This window comes from Podarcis pityusensis (genome assembly GCF_964106645.2).
Source record: "Podarcis pityusensis genome assembly, chromosome: 2".
In the NCBI taxonomy this organism is placed as follows: domain Eukaryota; kingdom Metazoa; phylum Chordata; class Lepidosauria; order Squamata; family Lacertidae; genus Podarcis; species Podarcis pityusensis.
In genome coordinates this window covers 22,156,195-22,162,566 of record NC_138029.1, presented here as the reverse complement: position 1 = coordinate 22,162,566, position 6,372 = coordinate 22,156,195, and positions in this window count along the sequence as shown.

The window sequence follows — 6,372 nt, the reverse complement described above, 5'->3', positions numbered from 1 at the left end:
GGCCAGCGGAGAAGCTGGGCGACCCGAGGGAGAACAGAATGGGGTCTCCAGAAAGAAAGGAGAAACTAACCGCCGCCTCCTTCTCCATGTTTCTAGCCAAAAAAAAAAGAGGGGCAGCGGGAAGAGCAAGAAAAGGGAAACGGGGCTCTTGAATCCGCGGAAAGCCGCGGCTGAAAAAGAATGGTCTATTCCCCCCACCCCCTCTCTTTTTGGGGGCGAGAGGGTTGGTTCCTTCCAGTTGCAGAGAATGGTTTGATTGTCCTGCAGAGAAAGGAGCAATTTAGACTTATCTGTGCGCGGGGAGAGCGGCCTTGTGGGGGCTTCTATAGGGCCAACTGTTGCAGGGCAGGGAGGGGGAGGAATCCTGGGGGCCTCCAGCAGCCTCTCTCTTTGCATCCCGCCCACTCCCCAAGCTGGGCTTTTGGGGGACGTTGGGAGTTTTGCAATCTCTCCTTCCCGCCACTGGGCCCTTTCGAAAGGTGGGAGAATTGCAGAGTTGGAAGAGACCCTGAGGACCAATCTCATCCAAACCCCTGCAATGCAGGAATATGCAGGGGATCGAACCTGCAACCTTGGCGTGATGGGCACCATGCTCTAAGACCTGCCGGCTGCTGTGTTCCAGCCCCAAGGCCTAGGCTTTGCCGCTGCTGGGTCCTAGGCTTGCTAGCCTTAGCTCCTCCAGGAATGCTGGCAGTGGGCATGTCAAGCAGCAGAAGACTTTCCTTGCAGGCTTATTAGCCGGCCAGCTGGCCAAGCAGGTGTCTGAAGCCCAGCCAGCAACTGGAGCAGGATGAGCTGGGGTGTGGAGTGGACAGCCGGGGGGGGGGCTGTTCCTCAAGAGGGCTGGAGCCCCCAGCAGAGAATCAGCCTGCTTCCTGGCTGGGAGATGGGCCAGCTATGTGGCTGCGCTAGCTCACGAACCCCCAAACGTATCGAGTCCCGAGGCCTTTTCTCCTGCGATGCCAAAGCTGCAACGTTGGTTTTTCCACATCTGGTCTCATACAGATGTTGTGTGTGTGTGTGTTTTTAAAAAAAGCATGGGCCAAAGTTAACATTTGATTTGAAAACGACCCCCTCCTCCTCCTCCTCTTCTCCTGCACAAATGTTTTCAGATGCGCAGCACATAACACAAAGAAAAATAAAAAGTACTTTTCATAGAATGCATGGGGGGAAAACTCTACTTAGTCTAACCTGCTGGATGCCACTGCTAGCCAGAAACTAGGTGGGAAATGGGGGCAGGGGGCGGGGGGAGGGCTGATTCTAGGGTCCTATTTGCTGGCTCTGCTATTTGAATTCAAGTAAGCCCCACCTCTTTTTCCATGCCCCAGATCTTGCTATCAGTACAGCTTTGCCCTTTCCTACAGTGACAACTAGGGAGGACAAGAGCAGATGGTCCCAATAACAGAACATTTTGAATTAGCGTCAGCCCCTTTGTCACTGCAGGAGGAACGTAACGAGCAGTGGAGGCTTGGCTTCTTCCTGCCCTGACCATCAGTGATCAGAAGCTCACCCACCCGGCCAGGAAAGAATACTCAACGGTTGGTCCATATGTCTTTTTGGGAGGTTGGTTCTCTCCTCTCTGATTCCTTCCAAGACTAGGCAGGAGAGAGAGAGAGACTGGTAATATTGCTGCAGCCTCTGAGATACTGCCAGTGGCCTCATGTCACCTGCCAGCAAGATTTTCTCATCCTTTGTTGAGCCAGGCTCAATGCCACTTCTCAGCAGTTGAGTCCTGCCAAGGCAAAGCAGGAACCCCCTTGCACTGCAAACCGGTGTTAGGAGTTGGGGCTGTCTTGGTGACTGCTTTGAAGCAATCTGTGTGTGGCCGTAGGCTTTAGGAAAATAACAGTAATGTTCCTTGATAGCTGGAAATCTCCCTCCAGTCATTGGGATGCAATACCCAAGATGTTTTGGAAATGTGACACTATGCACCAAGTAGAAGGGGAAAGCATAGACCAGTGTTCTTCAACCTTAGGCTGCCCGATGTTGTTAGATTACAGCCCCCATCATCCAGAGCCAGTTTAGCCAACAGTCAAGGGAGATGGGAGATGTAGTCCAACAGCCTACGGTTCAAGGACACTGGTTTAGAGACAGTGTCATCCTTTGACTCTGTCTGAGAGCAAAGAGTTTAAGCTGTTGCCACCTTGGGGAGCTAAAACAAACTCTCTGGGAACCTGAGACTCTTATCTGCATTTTGGTTGCTGCCGGTAGGAGTCTGTTTGCATCCAGAAACAACAAATAATCTACTCTTGGTTGTTTTTGCTGCAACAGACTAACATGGTTACCCTCTGAAGAGTCTTGCTTTCAGCAGGCTATGCTTGTATATTTGTGAATAAAGCAAAGAATACAAAGACATCAGAAGTCGCCAAAGTGCTCATATCCAAGGAAACTAAGCCAGTCAAACTGTCCATGGGACTTTTTGCTCTTTGGGGAAATTCGTGGAGCAGAGCATTAGGATCCAGTCCAATTCTTGGTATTGTACAGAATATAGGCAGAAGCCAACAGAAGCTTGGGTTGGAGAGTTGCCTTTGAAGTATCCCAACATCAAAGCAATAAATAAATGAGTAAAAAAAAATATATTCAGGTCTTTGGAAAGTTCATTTCTTCCAAGCCAGAGCTCCCATAGTATATAAATTTGATTCACCCCTGTACCAGTCTCCTGTTTTCTCTGTTCTCCTTTCAAAGCCATGCCCAGGAAACTTTTCAAGAGTGGCTCCCAAGTTGGTCTCATGGTGAAGGCAAAGGGAATCTGGCTGGACAAAAAAGGAAGCCTTAGAGCAAAGAACCCAAAAAAGTAAAGGATGCCTTTCAGTATGGAATTGCTCTGGTGCGAGTAGGATGCTTCTGAGTTGCACAGCTTTCTCCCAATAAAAGGTAGAATCTGAACCACTTTGTGTACCACGACACCACCTCCAATCACTAATCTCTGCTGCTTTCCTTATTAGCTTCCAGTCACGCTGATCCACTAGTCCCTCATTCCCTTTAGACACTCCAGACTCTTACAGAGTCTCCCCTAGACCACCGCTGTCTCCTTCCTTTAATTTCCACAGGGGACAGCAGCCGTATTAATCTTTTGCAGCAAAACCGACAAAGAATCTTCTGATCAGCATCTGAAAGATTAACATAGGGCATGAGCTTCTTGCGGATTCGAGCACGTAATAAATGCGTTGATCTTTAAGGTGCCCCAAGTTTCTCTGTTTTTTCCTCCACTGCAGACAGAATCGGGCCCTCCTCGGTGCTGATTTTTCACTTGCAGGGCATTGCTCCCCCACCCCCCCACCTTGGGAGATGGGTAATAATGTCCAAATGTTGCGATCTCCTGCAAGTCTCCAAACAATGTGCCCTGTGCCCCCGCCTTCCTCAGAGGCACACTGGATTCTCTCAGGCCCTGGCTGGAGCAAACAGAGGGGGCTTTGTGTCGGAGGCAACTCTCAGCACCCAAGGCCCATAGGGCCCGGTACTCGTAATACTAGGCGCATGATCCTGGGAGGAGGAGGGGTTGTCCCACAGTGGCTGGGTCACCCATGACCAGCTCCCTGCTACTGTTCTGTTTGCGGCTGGTGGGTTAGAATGGGGAGCAGGCTGGGAGCCAGAGGGCTTTGAGTTCTTGCCAGCTCTCTGGGGGAGAAGAAAGAGGAGTCTATTGAGTCATCACAAAGAAGGGAGAATGGGAGCAGGAGAACCTTTTTTCTTTTCTTTTTAATCCGCAGATCGGAGAGAATGGGGTTTAGTGGGTCAAGGCAGAGGAGTGGGTTTAGAAGCAATCACCGTGGGCTGTCTTTTTCCCCCTGTCTATAATCAGAAGTCCGAAACCTGAATAAAGGCATGTGGATTCTACGGCTGTTGGATCTGGGCAAAGGCTGGCATTTGGTGGGACTTGGCTGCTAACTTCATGTATAGCCTTGAGCATTTCACTTGGTTAGAAAGCCATCATCATTATATTTTTTGGTAGAAACTTCCTTACTTCTAGGTTCTTACAAGTCTTCATAACTGTAGCTCAGCTTCTGGACCACATGTAAAAGGGGTTCTGAACACCATCCAAAATCTGCAAAGGGGAAATGGACCGCCACGACATATTAAACAAGGGAGCCAGGCTTGGATGATGATCAAGTTGTTTCTCGGTGGCTGTGTGTGTGACCCAGCACACCACACCTGACTAAATTTATGGGACGTAGAAGTATTCCCTAAATCTGGTTTGTGTGTGTTCATTTTTCATCAGAAATATAGGCTGCGAGCTTCAATCTCCCCAGCCCCAGCACTGCTGTCAACAGACCAAATTGTGGCACCTTTTTACAAAAAATGTAAAGAGAGATCTGATCATGATTTGACATCCTCTAGTTTCCTCCCAAAGGCTTAGTTTCTCAATGGCCCAGTTCCCATGTAGTGCTAAGCCAAACCATAGTTTAGTGTGAATGAGCAAGCAGGTATTAAGAGCAAAACTCACTGCCTCTTCATTCCTCCCGATTTTCCAGCCACCTTGCAGAAATACACATAGGCACAGTAAGACTGGTTTACCATTACTTCAGAATCTGGACTTGTGGTGTGTTCCTCTTCCAAAATGTGGAAAGTACACATTTATAGTTAAGAACCTGAGGTGTCCTTCTGCAACCCAAGTTCTTGGTACATTTCACTGCCATTCCCAAATCAGTAACTGGCCAGAAATTCATCCATCTTATGTTTTCATAAGCAAGTCCGCTTCCTCCAAAATAATTTTCCAACCAGCCCTGTCTCTGCCATTCTGATTTCAGGCTAAGGCTGCAAACCTAATCCCACTTACCTGAGAGAAGGCCTCATTAAATTCAATCAGATTTACTTCTGAGTAGACATAGCTAGGGTTACTCTGCTAAATCATAAGATTAGCAATGTTTTAGGCTTCAATCTTTCGCCCTCTTAACTAGAAGTCCAATTGAACTGAATAGGGCTTCTGAATAGGCATGTGTATGACTATACTGCATGTGTTTACTATGCTGACTAAGGGATGTGGGTGGCACTGTGGTCTAAACCACTGAGACTCTTGGGCTTGCCAATCAGAAGGTGGTTCAAATGCCTGCGACGGGATGAGCTCCCATTGCTCTGTCCCAGCTTCTGCCAACCTAGCAGTCTGAAAGCATGCCAATGCAAGTAGATAAATAGGTACCACTGTGGGGGGAAGGTAATCGGTGTTTCCGTGTGCTCTGCTTTCTGTCAGTGTTCCGTTGCACTAGAAGTGGTTTAGTCATGCTGTCCAAAGCTGTCTGCGGACAAACACCGGCTTCCTTGGCCAGAAAGCAAGATGAGCGCTGCAGCCCAATAGTCGCTTTTGACTGGACTTAACTGTCCAGGGGTCCTTTACTTTTACCTTTTTTACTGTACTGAGCATACTGTTAAACACTTTGCATGTACAGTACCTTCTTCTTGGGAAGTGTAGTCTTATGCTACCCACCTGCTATGTCCAAGTATCCTTAGATATTTTAGTTGCAGTAAGGGCCCAATTCTACAGCTTATTCCAGTCCAGCTATGTCCTAGATTCTGCTGTGAAACTCCAACACGTGGAAGGAAGTGGGTTGTCTGGGGGATTGAGGAAACACACCTGGCTGAATCTAATGAAATCCCAAGCAGAAATGTAGTAGGGAAGATTTTGTGTCCAAAAGAGCGGAAAATATTGTTCCTTGCTCTACAAAGGCAGCCAAATTTCCAAGCTGCTCCCACAGACTCCCAAATCACTGGATCTGCATTCTCAGTGAGTTTGTGCTTCCTCAAGTTACAGGATATACCCCTGGCTTCGAAGGTCCAACTCATTCCCCAGATGCCACGATGCCAGCCAGGACATGCCCACGCCAATTTCCTTTGCAACAATGCATATCTACAAGCTGTTGCCTCTTGTGAGAGAGGGGAGTTGAAAGGGGATGAATTGTCCTCTGCTGGTGAAAACTGGAACTTGATTTGAAAACCCTTTACATTACATTATTAGCATTTGCAGCTTTGAATGAGATAATGTTTTTCCTGAAGCACCAATTTCCCTCGGAAGACTGCATGGTCTTTTAGGACTCAGGCTTGGGTAAAAGCCAGCCCAAATGAAAATATTCTCAAGTGCTTCCAGTTGATATTCAGGTTCTGGGCACATATCCAGGGGAAGGGAGTTCCATAACCAATTTTGCATGGCTTTGTTAGATGACCTCAGTATATAGCCAGGAGAGAACTCTTGCAGCCCAGGCCTTTGCATGAGTTTTGGAAGCCTGCGGAAGCATGTTCCCATTCTCTGCTTTTTGTAGTGTTTTCCTTCTCAACTTTTCTGCTGGGCAAGTACAGCATATTGCAATCCTAACTCCATTTACCTAAGAGTTGGCCCTATTAAATTCAAGAGAACTTCTTGAATAGACATGGTTAGGATTG